We start from the raw sequence: 16268 nt of genomic DNA, 5'->3' as shown, positions 1-16268 counted from the left end.
AGTAGAGTGCGGACGATCTATAATAGAACAGTCAATACTCGAAATTGTAAGCTGTCATGAAACTTGAAGAACAGAAGTGGGAACTTAGATTTGAATGACAATCACTGCTATTAACAACTACAAAAGAAAATTATTTTTGTTCCTTTACCTTTTCAAGTTTGTACAAGAAATACTCAATAACCTAACAGAAAAAAAAGGTCTGTCAGCAACTCCGCATGTTAGCTTGAGTGAACTTGCCCCTCACATGTTAGCTTGAGTGGCTTGGGAAGATCTACCTCATCACCTGGCCCAGCAGAAAAGTCATTCTACAATTAGTAGCTTCATTCCTTCCATTCACTGCTTATTGCGAGAGAAAGGGAAATCAGATTGAAAACCCAAAACTGTTTGTGGATGAATCTTAGTTTTAAAAGCCTCTATGTTAATTAAATTTAAATGCACTAGATATTTACATTCAACAATTAGTAAGCTAAAATGCATTAATCTTATAAGTTTCTACCTTCACCATGCCGCAAATAACTACTAACCTTTTGTTGAAGCTTTCCATTCCTTAAAAAAAGAAAAACTTTTCTTCAGGATGACTGCATAGGTTTCTATGCACTTGACATGACACTCCCATGCTTGTTCCCCCTCGTTCTGTTTCTTTTGCTTTGGTAGTATGCCCACAAGATGAGTGTGACCATGGGCTTCAGAAACTGTGGGGTCCATAGATTACAATGTTAAATTGATTCAATCCAAAGAATGGATTTTAATAAATAAGCAATGATAAATGTGTTTTATAGGTTTTAAGCAAAAAATTGTGCAAATATGTTTTTTAAAGAGGTCTGGGAAGATCTAGGAGACAAATGGTCTGAAAGATACACATTAATATATTATAAAATACACACATAATATGCACTACAAATTAAGAGTTCAACCAAAACATAGAGAAAGAAATGTAGAAGGCATAATTTATTTGCAGAAATATGTAATATATCCTGTAATAATATATAAATATGCAGTATATCCTATAATATTATATAGTATATCTATATGTGGCAGCAGAAGAAATATCAGCAACAGCACAGGCATGTTAAATTTTCACCTGATTATTGATGGAAAATTTCATCTCTCCGTCTCATGTTTTTCTCATGTTTTCCCTCGTGTTGGGCCACTGCTGATCTGCAGTCACCCATGGGAGCCAATGTTGAAGGTGTTCCTGACTGGCTGATCGGGGTCCGGCCTGGGTGCGATAATTAGCTGCCTTAGACCCAGTGTTCGAGCAAGCTTCACATGAAGTAACACCCACATTCTGGACTGCGAATCAAATCTGATCCTAACACAAGACTCGAGTAAGGGGTGAATTGGACAACTTTGTACCACTATTGAAGCAAATTGCTTGAGGCTTTGGTAGTTGTAGACACGACATGTAAATTCCAAATGCATTAGAAAAGGCTTGGGTTGACCAGCTCTCCTGCAAACGATACAAATATGATGACATGCACACAAGGCGGACTTATATCCACTATCCAACAAAAAATACCTATATATATAATGATGCAGGACCGGGCCGGGCCTATACAGAATGACCCGGGCGTGGCTAGGGATCTCGGCACCAATGGGATGGATGATCGGATCCAGGTGATGGATCCGACCTCGAGCACGGTACCACGATTCAGGGACGTGCCCCTGCGTACCTATTTCAGGCGAGCGAAGGTTTGAAACACGCACGTCAACAACGTTCCAACACATGGGTGATCCAACATGCCAGCAGCATCGATTTAATCTTGGGTCCAGGGATTGGACCCAAGATCCAAATCCATTATGCAGTCTATAAATACCCAGTCTTAGGGTTACGTAGGGGAGAGGATTGATTATTCTTTTGGGTTGTTGTTTTCTGTCAGCATTTGCTTCATGTTGCAACCGTTACTTCCTTTTCTCAATTCTTTTCTTCATTGTATTTCCTTTCAATAAGTGAATCACGTAGACCGATAGGCAGAGCTCCTCCATCTGTATTTTTTCTGTTCCGTTATTATTTACCTCGGCCCGTTAGGTGTGCATTGTGAGAGTGCACCAAACGACAGCACCAAAGTGTCACAAGTTTACCGATCTCCGCTGCAACAAAGTGGTATCAGATCACAACCCCTCCTCCTTGGTCGACGGCATGGCGCAAGAAGCGAGGGACGATCCTCCGAACGAGAAGGAACGAGAGGGATCAGATATTGGCAACGAGGATCCCATGATGCGGATGATCGACATGATGACAAAGATCCAAGAAAATATGTTACGTGTAAGCAAGGACGTAGCCAGCATGTCAAAGCGTTTGGATGAGATCGAAGGTCGGATCGTGGTCCTCGAGTCGTTGGAGGAGACGCACGCGACTTCTATGCTGAAAACAGGAGCGAGATTGGGTGACGGTGCAGCCGGACACGTGGATGTCACAGCGATCGAACTAGCCCAACCGACCTACCATCAATCTGCCGTGCAACTAGATGGCGTCTAGATGAGCCTGCACAGGGATGCTGGCCGCACAACCATCCCGCAAATGGTACCTATTCTGAACCCTGTCCTGGTAGCAGCGGCGAGTCAGGTGGTCGATGCCTCCCAACCGCACCAGGGGGTCATTGAGGGGCCTCCCAACATCGGCTTAGGTGCGCAGGCCTGGCCTCAAGCCATGGTGAAGGTGTTGCAGGCCAGACATGGCCTGCAGGGCCCGAGCGTGGCGCTGGGCCAGGCTGCAGGCGCGACTTCGTCAGCCCGAGTCAGGGCTGAACTATCACCCCTCCCGAGGCTCGTGCGTGGGGGCTCGGTGGCAGCCCACCAGCGAATAGGAGGGTGCGGTCCATTATGGATCGGACCGAACCCAACAGGGTCCGGCCCGGAGCCAATGGTAACAGGGCCAAGACCCGGCTCTCGGGGAACACCCTTTGGGTCCCAGGGAGCGGGCCCGAGCCTTGAGCCCCATCACCTGACCTACCCCGTTGGGTCCGGTTCGCGGGTTATCCCGCACCAGATCCAACCCAATAATTTTGAACCTCACGTGAGATCCACTACCAACCCAGTCTTGCATCGGCCCCGAACGGAGCTCCAGCTTGATTTCGAGCCGAGTCAAAACCAGACCTATCATGTTATGGATCAGGGATCGAGTTCTAACCAGGCCTTTGTTCCCCACAACTTGATCCATGATCCTACCTATCCCATTCTGGGGTCCGACGAATAGTGTAGGTCTAGACCCGATCCAGATCCAATCGGGTGAGGCATCCTAGTATGTCACAGACCATACCCAATACCCATACCAAACCCCGAACCTGATCCAATCCACTAACCCGTCATAGATCCGGAACCCTGCCCCATATCCAACCCACTACTTCTACCATAGCCCAACCCAGAGTTGTCAGTCGAGGAAGCGGAAGCGGGAAGCGAGGCACTTCTAAAATTTAGGAAACGGGAAGCGCAGGACGACTTAGGAGCAAACCGAGAAGCGTCTCGGAAGCGAACCGGAAGCTACCTAAGAAACGAAGAAGGAAGCGACATAAGATTCAAATGAGAAACGAATAAGAATCGAAAGAGAAGCGAAAATGTAATTATATATTTTTATTTTATCAAAAAATAAGATTTATGTTATCATTGACAAAATAAAACATTTACAAAATTGAGTTGAGAGAAAACTTGTATGGGCATTAGCAAGCAAAATCCTAGTGTTTTTGCAATGCCCACAAATCAAGATGAGTGTGATGGAGCTAATGTCGTTTCTAGGCCCGGGAACAACTTGAGGACTTATAAACCTCCTCATTTTAAAAGCTAAAATCAAGGTGGTCAAGGCGGAAGAAGGGACTATAGCAAAATTGTGTGTCACTTTTGCAAAGAGTCAGGTCATATCAAACCAGTTTGTCCTAAGTAGAAGAAATTACTAGCAATGGCCACCACATCTCAACCACAAAAAGAGGAATCTTCAAATGGAGCTCTATCTCTAAATCAAATTAAGGAAGCTCTTCAACCTCTTTTTAAGGGAGCCATTTTCGGTGCCGTCGTGTCTACTCCTTCTCCTTCAGGTAAAACTTCTTGGCTTTTAGATTCTGGTGCTTCATTTCATATGTCTCCAAACATTTCCTCTTTTTCCGAATATTTTGAAAGTTCGTCACCATCTTTTGTTTCAACCGCGGATGGCACTTCTCTTGAAATTAAGGGAATTGAAAATTTTAAAACCCAAAACTTTTTTATTCCTAGAATTAGATTATACCAAAATTGAATTTAAACTTACTTTTCGTCTCTCAACTCTCGGACCTTGGGTGTGACATTAAATTCTCATCTAATAAATGTTTAATACAGGATCACCGGTCTGGGAGGTTGATTGGGGAAGGCTCTAGGAAGAGAGACTTATACTATATGGACTCTCTTTAAATTTCTAAAGCCCCCTTTTGTAATGTGGCCCAACATAAAGACATAAATGTTTGGCACAAAAGACTTGGTCATCCCAATATCACCAAGTTATCTTATTTGGACTTTGCTAAAAACCTTTGTAAAAGTACTTTCTCGTGTAATGATTGCATTCTTGAAAAAATGAGAAGTATGCCTTTTGAACAAAGATCTATGTTTATCACTAAACCTTTTGAAATTATTCATTCGGATGTTTAGGGACCGACACCCGTTATATCCAAGGGAGGTTTTACCTATTATGTAATTTTTGTGGATAACTTTTCATGATATTGTTGGATATATTTTATTAAATATAAGCATGAAGTCTTTACATGTTTTAAATCATTTCATATGATAATTAAAAAACAATTTAATAGTAATTTAAAGATATTTAGGACCGATTCTGGAGGTGAATATCTATCTAATGAATTTAAGAAATATCTTGAAGACTATGGTATTGTCCATCAAAGATCATGTCCTAAGACAACAACAACAACAACGCCTTCATCCCAAACAATTGGGGTCGGCGATATGAACCAAAAAGAAAATCATTTTGGGTCCTCCACATGGATCCTTCTCCTCCAATCATTTTTATCCAATGTCATGTCCTCGGTGAGGTTCAAAGCATTCATATCCTTTCTTATCATCTCCATCCAAGTCTTCTTAGGCCTACCCCGACCTCTTTTAGCTAATAGATTTTCCCATTTCTCCATCCTTCTAATCGGAGTATCATTAGGCCTTCGCCGAATATGCCCAAACCATCGTAAACGATTCTCACTCATCTTATTTTCAATGGATGAAACACCTACCTTCTTACGTATTTCCTCGTTCCGAATCTTATCTTTTAGTGTATTTCCACACATCCATCGAAGCATACGCATCTCAGTTACACTTATTTTTTGCAAATGATGTCTCTTGGCAGCCCAACATTCTGTACCATATAGTAAAGCGAGTCTAATTGTCGTCCTATAAAACTTTTCCTTCAACCGCAATGGCATTCTACGATCGCACAACACTTCAGTTGCACTTTTTCATTTCATCCACCCAACCTTAATCCTATGATTTACATCACCATCAATTGCTCCATTCTTTTGAATGATAGATCCCAAATATTTGAAACAGTCATCCACCGCTATTTGTTGCTCACCAAGCTTAACTACACTCATCACTACTTCGTTGCTTACTAAACCGACATTCCATATATTCTGTCTTACTCTTACTCAACATAAAACCTCTTGCTTCCAAAGTCTGTCTCCATAATTCTAACTTAACATTAACCCCAGCTCTAGACTCATCAATCAAAACAATATCTTTACACCACGACACATTTTCTTGAATTGATCTCGTAAGTTCATCTATCACTATAGCAAAAAGGAAAGGGCTTAATGCAGATCCTTGATGTAACCCAAACGTTATAGGAAAGTTGGTTGTCACCCCTCCACAAATGCGGACATTGGTTACTACTCCTTCGTACATATCTTTAATTATACTAATGTACTTGAGAGAGATACATTTCTTCATCATTGTCAACCAGAGAACATCCATAGGTACTCTATCGTATGCCTTCTCCAAATCAATAAAAACCATATGCAAATCTTTGTTCCCCTCTCTATATCTCTCAATAAGTTGTCAAAAAAGAAGTATAGCTTCCATAGTTGATCTTCCAGACATAAAACCAAATTGATTCTCCGAGATCATGTCCTAAGACCCCACAACAAAATGGTTTGGCCGAGAGGAAGCATAGGCATATCATTGAAATCACTAAAACCCTTCTTATTTCCCGAAGTATTAAAAAAAAATTGGGCCGAGGCGGCTCTTGCTTCTGTTTATCTTATTAATCGTCTTCCATCCAAAAATTTAGATAAAATCTCTCATTTTGAAACTCTATATAGAAAAGAACCCGATTATAATAGATTGAGTTTTTTGTTGTAAGTGCTTTGTCCTTACAGATAAAAATGATAAACTCTCACCTAAAGCCATTCCTTGTGTTTTTCTTGACTATTCCGAAACCCAAAAAGGGTTTCAATGTTATTATACTAAGAATGATAAATTATATGTCTCAAGAAATGTAACAGTTTTGAAAAATGATAGTGGTTTTAAAAAGAATGAATCTCATCTAGAAAATGTCGACTATTCCTTTTTTTTGATCTATTATCTAAAGATGATGACATCTCTAGTGATGATGAATCAACCTATAACAGTGACAATGAAGTGGTTGAAATCAACAATAACTTTAACCCTACAACCTCTCAAGAAGAAAATATAACTAGAGACCCTATTACCTATACTCATAGAGATAGACGTACCTTTAGAAGTACCATTGAGCAATACAGTGAACCTAGCGAATCTATCTCCACACATGATTCAAACCCTAGAAGAACCGAAAGAACTAGAAGAACTCCCTCTAGATTTGTATCCTTTGATTCTTTCTCTCCTAAATATTGAGCTTGCTTAAGTGTCATTCACTCATATTTTGAACCAAAATTTTTTGAAGATGCCAAACGATGTATATAATGGAGAGAATCCATGGAAAGTGAACTCAAAGCGCTTAGGAAAGCCAACACTTGGAAATTTCAAACGCTTCCCAATGGAAAGAAAACTATAAGAGGCCGATGGGTGTTCAAAGTCAAAACCAAAAGTGATGGACCTCTTGAGAGGTATAAAGCTCGTCTAGTAGCTAAAGGGTATAGTCAAGAATACGGGATTGACTATGAAGAGACATTTGCTCCAGTAGCTCATATGGTTACTGTCAGATGTCTCATAACCATTGCTTCTATTAGAAAATGGAATATTTACCAAATAAATGACAAAAATGCATTTTAAAACGGTGATCTTAATGAAGAAGTCTACATGGATGCCTCACCTGGTATGAAAATTCCTAAAAATAAAGTTGTTCGTCTTTGTAAAGCTCTTTATGGTTTGAAACAAGCTCCCAAAGCTTGGCACGATAGGTTTAACAATATAATGACTGAAAATGGTTTCACTTCATGTTATACTGATACTGCATTGTTTGTTAAAAAATCTGATGCAGGGATTGTTATATTACTGTTATATGTTGATGATATGTTAATAACAGGTGATGATACCAAAAGAATCAAGAGCATTAAATCTATCTTGACTTCAAAATTTGAAATGTCAAACTTGGGATTTCTAACATATTTTTTTGAGAATTGAGGTTGTTTATTCTCACATATGCTATTTTTTGTCCCAAACTAAACTTGCTTGTGAGATTCTTGACAGATCAGGAATCACAGATGACAAGGTCTGTGAAACTCCTGAAATAGTAGGTTCGAAGATGAAGATTGATGATGTGATTCTCCTAAAAGATCTTATACCTTACCGACAACTGGTTGGATCTTTAACGTATCTCAGCATTACGAGGCTTGATATTTCTCATGCAGTACATGTTGCTAGTCAATTTCAATATGCACCTACTACAGTTCATATGAGCATCATTCTCCGCATCATCAGATACATAAAGGGTACAATAAACAAGGGGGTATTTTTATCTTCTTCTTCTGAATTGAATTTAATTACTTATACTGACTCTGATTGGGGAGGTGACCCAAATAACCGTCACTCCACCACTGGTTTTTGTATTTTTCTACAAAAATTGTTGATTTCTTGAAGATGCAAGAAGCAACAAAAAGTATTCCTTTATCCACCAAAGCTGAGTATAGAGCCATGACATCTACCACCATGGAGATTGTTTGGATTCACAACTTGTAGAAAGATATGAATATTCAAGTTCTAGGGCCCGCAAAATTATGTTGTGATAATAAAAGTGCAATCTACATTGCCAAAAATCACACATTTCATGAGCGCACAAAGCATATCGAGATGGACTGCCACTATGTTCGTGAAGAATATTTAAGAAGAACCATTGACCTTCCTTATGTTACATCAGAATATCAATTGGTAGACTTCTTCACCAAGGCGTTGTGCTCTCCAAGATTTAACTTTCGTCTTGACAAACTTTCGGTTGTGACACCCTAAGTTTGAGGGGGGTGTTAAAATGTACTCTTATATATATATAGAAAGATACATATACATATATATATATATGTATCTATCTAAGTATATATATATCTCAAACCCGATAAGGGTATTTATGTAAATTCATATATTTTACGCATATTCTCTCTTCAGAATATGATTGTACCTTTTTTTCCTTTTTCTTTTATTGTATTTTTCTTTTTTCTTTTTTCTTTTTTCTCTTTTGAATTGATGTGACATGAGGGGACCCACAATGCACATGTTGGAGCCCCCTCCAACGGTTAGATTTCTAACTATTGGAGGGGCTCCAACGTGTGTATTGGAGCCCCCCCATAATTCCAAGATCTTATAAATAGGGGTGATCCCCTTTAGTTTTTTCCTTGCTTTTGTAAAGCCCCTTTTGGGACCCAATATATTGAAGTTGATATTTTTTATGCCTTTGTGCATGTGTATCCGTGTCTTTGTGCACTTGTGAGAGTTCTCCTTTGTGCCTTTGTGCACACATCGTGTTTCTAGCATTGTGTTTATATACAAAATCTCTTTTTATAGAGATTTTCACAAACTTGGGTCCAAAATTGTCTCAACTATAGTAGTAAAGGGAATTCATGAGACTAAACATTTAATGGCTAATTACGGGTTGTTATAAGACGAAATATGGGTAGAGAGCATCACACCCTTTAAGATGATATTCACTTCACCATTTCCTGCAACACAATGGCCGGAAAATGGTAGAGTATATAGGGCTGCCTATACACATGAGTGTACATAATCACCTCTCTCTCTCTCTCTCTCTCTCTCTCTCTCTCTCTCTCTATATATATATATATATATATATATATATATATATATATATATATATATATATATATATATATATATATATATATCAGGCCTAAAAAGTTCATAAAAAATATATGAGCGATTAGTGCAGAACAAGTGAGGCAGGGTGGCAAAGGGTAACCTGTAACAGAGAATGAAATCAGGAAAAAGAAAAATAATGCCAGCAAAAAAATACAGAAAAAAATGATTAAATGGAAAAGAAAGCAGCAGCAAGACACCATGGAGATGGAGATGTACCCCAACACATAGAGAAGGCTCATCTCATGTAAACAGATTTAATTCATTGAGCATGTTAAACTTTTGAGGTTGGAGGAAGAAGAAAAAGAAAAAAAAAGGAAGGAGACAAAAAAAAAACACCATGTCTCTGCCTAAGCGGAAAAACAGGGCTCTACCGCTTAGACCCAAAAGCCTAGGTGGTGGACCTGCACCTAGCCAGCCTAGGCACCGCTTTTGATAACTAAGGCAAAGGCCATCCTTTACAATTTCTGTTGGGCATCAACTTAACATATTCAGGTTGACAAATAATATATACTGAATAATTTACAGGCATAACAAATTACAATGTGATCAAGTGTGATTTCGTATAATATTATAATGATGCCACTGTATGCTACATAATGCATTTCACTCCATTTTTTGTATGCAGATTAGATTTTTTTATTCCTTCATCAACATTGAAAATGAGAAACATTTTCGTTTAATATTTTTATGTTGCAAGGGAAGACCACATTTAAGCCTTCATTCAACCAAGTGATTCAGTAGATTCAATATGACTTTCCATTACGCTATGACCATCTTCTAAGCAAATAAGAAGTGGTTATCATATTCCTTTCCCTTTTATACATCAGATTATAAACTTATTCTTTTTTTCTTCGTCATGGAGAAGCAATAATTGTAGTATTTCAAAGAATTGGTTAATTCAATTGAACAAAAAGAGATGCAGGTGTGATGGTACATGGTAGATACAGAAACATACCTTGTAACATGGAAGAGAGCAATAACGGGCATTGCATCGAGGACAGGTATACTGTGAAAATTGTTTCTGAATCTGAACAAAGAAATTACATAAATGAATCATACATTAACCAATAAGGATGTCATGAATGAAGGGAAGGGACAAAAAAGTTGTTAGATACAACACAGGAAGCAACTTGTAATACCTTTTTAAGGGAATTCCTTTGCTTAGGTTTAGGCCAACTTGGCCTGGCCTAATCTGGCAGAGGTCTTGTCTTCATTGTAAACATACTTCACCTTATTTTGTAACTGGTCTATCTACTGGGCCCAACTGAAGCCCAACATCCAGCCAGATTAGGTCAGGTTTAACACACCCACATTTTCCCCTGCTTTTGATGTCATCAAATTGATGAATGGATAATATATATATATATATATATATATATATATATATATATATATATATATATATATATACATGTATAATATATATATATATATATACATGTATAATATATATATACATATCTGTGCTACAGAAATTGCTCTTAAATATGAAAGCATTGTTTCCGTCAAGTGTTCTCAGATGTGTATGCTAGACTCCAGTTCTAGAGCCTAATCCAGAATCAGTGGTTAACTAACAATCAATGGCCATTGGAATATGAACCTAGTCACTGATTAAGTCATTGTGATGCTCAGACCTAATTCTATTCGTAATGAATGCTCATTTTCGACCATACATAATTGATAGATCACCACAATAGAATAGCAAATGACTGCCATATCATGCAAGATGGATACAACTACAGACATAGGATACGGCAACTTTCTTGAGTTTTCCATCAACAATGATACATATAGATATGGAGATTTAAATGGGTTCTCCTTGTCATAAAGCCATTATGAGAGGTATTAACAATAATTTCACAATCCACAAATTAAGAAGGATGATATATCTGCTGTCCAAACCTAGAATGAATATTTCAGTACACATAATATTCAGTTAAGTTTTTATTTCCAAACCCTTCTTTTCTTATTCCTAAAAAAAAAATGATATCTATGTCCTATCATGTTTAAGACCTTAGTGACAACAACTTTACTGTCATTCACATTAATCTTCTAATAAAGCTTAAAAATAAAAGGTAATGTAATAGCCAAACATAATCACTTCTTGTATGGCTAATACACTTGTTTCTAATCAAGCAACATGTTGCAACAAAACCCCACTTTGGCAGAGTTTAGGACATTGACATTGTAATCTGAACTAATGCAATCTTTCTGACCTATATTACCTTGATCCTTCCAGTAGGGTACCATACCCATATCAGACATCTTAACATCTTCAAGTTTTTTTATGCTCTACTATAAGTCCAAAAACTCAATGACTTGTTCCTTTGCTGGCCTGTTTCCATTTTACACCAAAAGAAATATCTGGACATATCAAAAGGTTCAGTCCTTAGTGTCTAGGAAACAAAGTGACCAACTAATAAATTCTTTCATTTATTTTTCACAGGAAGAACATGGTTTGTAGGATATCAACTTTGAAAACATTATGAGCAGATCCACCCTCCTAGTCAATCAAAAACTTAAATCTTGTATCATTGCAACGTCTATTGACTTTGCTCATTGACAACCTAAACCTTCAACTTAGAACACCGCATTCATTCTAATTTACAAAGCCAAAATCATGTTCATGCTCCTAACTCTTTTTGTATTGTCTTCATTGACAATTGAGTGATCTATGTCATATTCTCAAAGTCTAATCATGTAGTTCAAAAAATGGCAGCTAGTTTTTTTCCCTTTTTTGGCTTTTTGAGAAGATGAAATGACAGACTACATACATTTAATAATGTTTGTATTTCTTGCTGAGAATAATCTCCAAACAACATTTTCTTCAACACCGTGTAGAGTAGAAACAACAGTAACAAACGGAGATATCCTCTTAAATAAGTTCTGAAAGCAAGGCACCCCCGCCGTTGTATCAATTATCCAAATACAAAATGTCCTCAGTGCCGCTTACTCCATATCAAGATCTTGAATCGGAGAAAATACCCAAACAGATGAAGAAGAGTACAATTATCATTATGTACAAGAACAAAAGAGATAGCTGGTATCATGATGGCTACTTAACTATAAAGAAATCTAACTCATACTTGATGCTCTAGGGGTTTAATAGTGGGTAACTTATGAAAATTTTCTTTTCTCTTTCTGAACATCTCTACGCGATTGGACCATATATTTGAGCTATTTTGGCATCAATGAGAGCAAAAGTAGTCATTTCTCTACATTAATAGCATCACACACGTGCAATAGAAGACTATTAGCACCCAAATATGGCTTTGCACCCTCGCTCTTCCATTTTTTGTCGGAATTTTTTCTTATTTCGCTGCTAGCACTGAACGCGAATAGATTACAATCACAAACATAAACCACATATGACAATTATTTCTTTTCTCCTATGCCCGCATATGAAACAGAAGCAAGCAAGATGGAAGATATCATTAAAGACCATTCTGGTGATTGTTTAAACCATATAGGACAATTATATCTTGTATCCTAATCTTGCATATAAAAATCAGAAGCAGAATCCAGAAAAATGTAAGACACGATTAACGATCACCGCTGGTGATAGTTCGTAGAAGGTACAACAAGAAAAGAATAATCACTCGGTTACTTCGAGATTGGTATTGGAAAATTCCAAATTCTCGTAGTCCTAAACACTGATGCATACATAGTGATATTAGGGGATCTCAACAAGTAGTCCCACACCGGAGACCGTACACTACAGAAGATTTTGAGCGAGCAATACCAACATTAATGGTCATCCTTCTCAGTTTCCTAGCGGCAAGCAAAGAGGTCACTAAATCTTCAAAAAAAAAAGGAAATTTGAAGATGGGCATCGAATCTTCTCTACTTGAACTAATTCGAAACAGAAACAACACCCAACTCAAAACGATGAAAAAAAAGGAAAACACAAAATTTGGAGGACCATATTAAGGAAGAGAGAGAGAGAGACTTACACTCGACAGATGATACGAGCTTCGCCCATTGGAAAAGAAGTTCTTGGGGATCACCCAAACTCTGGATAAACTTCTCCCTCGTCCTCCTCCAGAATTTTTCGGCGTGCTTCCAACTGTCGGGAAGATTCCTGAAAGACGCTCTCTGGAAGGGAAAGGGTTTCCACGGGAAGCTTTTCCGCTGTCTGTTTGGCTCGTTACTGGGAGGCACAAGAATATTTAACCCAGATATTTTAAATTTTGCGATTTAAAGCCGATAATTTTAATGGGTTTTATTCTGGCATTATATATATCAACAATTTGAATTTCTCTGAGTTTTTTTCGAGCAAAACCAACCTTCCGAAAATATCGTGGGATTCCCCCTTTCTGAAATTTTCTTAAGAACGAGATGTGAGACTCGGATTCACTACATGAATCGGTTTCAAAAATGGAAACATCGAGTCGAATCGAATCGAACCCGACATAAAAAAATTTGAACAATACATAAAAACCTAAACAAGAAAATCTTAGAAAAAATGATAAAATATAAAAAGTTTCCAATTGATGGAGAGAAAGGGGTGGTTCTGCTCGGCCGGCCGATCGGCGTTCGCCGATGCCACCGTACCACAGAGAGAGAGAGTACTTTCCAGCAGGCCCCACCGGCCGCTGTTTTCCGGCGGAGTCCGGCAAGTTTGCCCCTGTGGGTGATCGGAGAGCTCTTTTTAAGGCACCGGGAAAGGGGAATAGAGTTTTGGGATGGGGTTAGATTGTATTTTTATTTTTTTTTGTTTTTGTTTTTGTTTTTGTTTTAATCAATGTAAGAATTGGTAAGCCAAACCCATATCCGATTATCATCAGATGCGGATATAGTTTTGACTTTTTACCACCGAATCTGATGGATATCCGGATTTGATAGATAATCTGAATCCGATTACATGTAAAAAATGGATTTGGTATGAGCTTTTTCACCATCCAAATCCGAATCTACATTCAAATCTATTTAACCAACATTTGATTAGTTGCAGTTGGTGTTGACCACATCCGACCCGGGTCCCAACCGTTGGCATCCCTAGATGGAGGTGACATGGATGGCTTGTGAAGGCCTATGGTTTTAAGGGTTTAAAGATCTTGGGTCTAAGGATATGAGATCCATATTGTTTGCATGACTAGAGGATTTAGCAACCTGGAATCATAGTGACAAAAGTTTTTATCGGCAATTTTTTGTTTTTCAAAAACTCGCGAGAAATTGAAAAACTTTCATAAATCTCATGTTTTTTCGGCAAAATCTTGGCGATAAAAAATTAATTAAAAACTATAAAAAATAATTTTTATAAGAAAATATTAATAAAATTTATTTAAAAATAAAAATATAAGATTTTTTCATGATAAATAGTAATTTAAAACGTAAATATCGTGTTTAAATTGTAGTATTTATGTTTTTTCATAAATTTCGTGATATTTTGAAAATCTCGTGAGAAATTGCCGTTTTAAACTTTCAGGCAATTTCTCACGTATTATCGCAAGATTTTCATAAATCTCACGATATTTGTCACACTGCCTGGAATTGCATAATTGGGTCATATAGACCCTGGATCCAGTACATCACCCAAATTAGATAAACAGGGTTACATCAACTACAAATCTACAATTGATCCAAAGTCAATAGGCAACTGAACTTGGTCTCGACTTAGCTCATTCAAGCAAAATCACTCTTTTTAAGTTGTGTGTGCGCTCAAGTGCCTTCACTATGGCTGCACCCATAGTGACAAATCTCGCCAAAGTATAGCGAGAAATTACTTGAAAGTTAAAAAGGATAATTTTTCATGATTTTTTTGTTAGAAACATAAATATTGTGTTTTAAACGTGATATTTATGTTCTTATCGGCTATTTATCACAAAAGAATTATGTATTTTTTTATTTTTAAACAAATTTTATTTTTATTTCTTTATAAAAAATATATTTATATTTTAAATTTATTTTTTATTGCCAAGATTTTGCCAAAAATGCAAGATTTACAAAAAAATTTATTTTTTGCAAGTTTTTGGCTGCCAAGATTTTATCCTCTTTTTTTTTGCAACTGAGGGATGTTAGAGTGATCAGGCCGAGTACCTTAAAAGGGTACCCATGCAAGCACTGACACAGTACCGATGCAAACGGTTCAGATCCAGAACAGCTAGATACATGGTGATTGGGAACCGAAATCAAATCCAGAACAGCTAAAAATTGTAACACCTCCATCTTGGTTTCAACCCATTTGCACCCTTAACCAACAGCCATGCCCCCTCTCCTTTTTAATAGGGTTGCAAATGGGTCGGATCCAGGAAGAGGAATTTGCAAAATTAGGCTGTTTTGAATCCTTACTGATCCGACAAACGAATGTATTTTGAGATCCAAAACTCTGCCTGTTTGCATTCTTACATTTTAAGGAGGGGGCAGGACTCTGCTGTGGCTGTGAGCGATCGGACCAGGTAACAGGTACCCGTGCAAGAATTGTCAGCCACACCCCTCTCCATTTTAAGGAGGGGGCAGGACTAGGGATGCAAATGGGTCAGATCCAGATCCACGATGTAGATTTGCAAATTTTGGCTGTTTTGGGTCGATTTCGATCCAAATCCCCTTGTATTTAGCCTTTTTGGATCCCAACTGTTTGCATCCGTAGGCAGGAGTGATTGGGCTAAGTACTTTTTTTGCCAGGTACTCTGCCAATCACTGAAAGTTTCTCCCATTGCATCTCAATGATGTCTTGAGTAAAGACTTGAAGTTCTTAGTTGAGTCATTTAGAGCAAATTTATTTAACTTTTATCAAATTTGAAAAATGGTTCTAACCCAACCATGGAGACAATAATTTTAAAGATGAACATTTGGAGAATTTTTTAACTAAGCTAACACACAAGGGACAAATATCTCGAGATTTATGAAAATCTCGCGATAAGATAATATCGTGAGAAATTGCCTGAAAGTTTAAAACGGCAATTTCTAGCAAGATTTTTAAAATATCATGAGATTTATGAAAAAACATAAATACCATGATTTAAACGTGATATTTATGTTTTAAACGGTTATTTATCATGAAAAAACTATGTATTTTT

The sequence above is a fragment of the Nuphar pumila genome, chromosome 3 (genome assembly GCF_984573655.1).
Source record: "Nuphar pumila chromosome 3, dmNupPumi1.hap1.1, whole genome shotgun sequence".
Lineage (NCBI taxonomy): Eukaryota > Viridiplantae > Streptophyta > Magnoliopsida > Nymphaeales > Nymphaeaceae > Nuphar > Nuphar pumila.
This window is presented reverse-complemented; position numbering follows the sequence as displayed.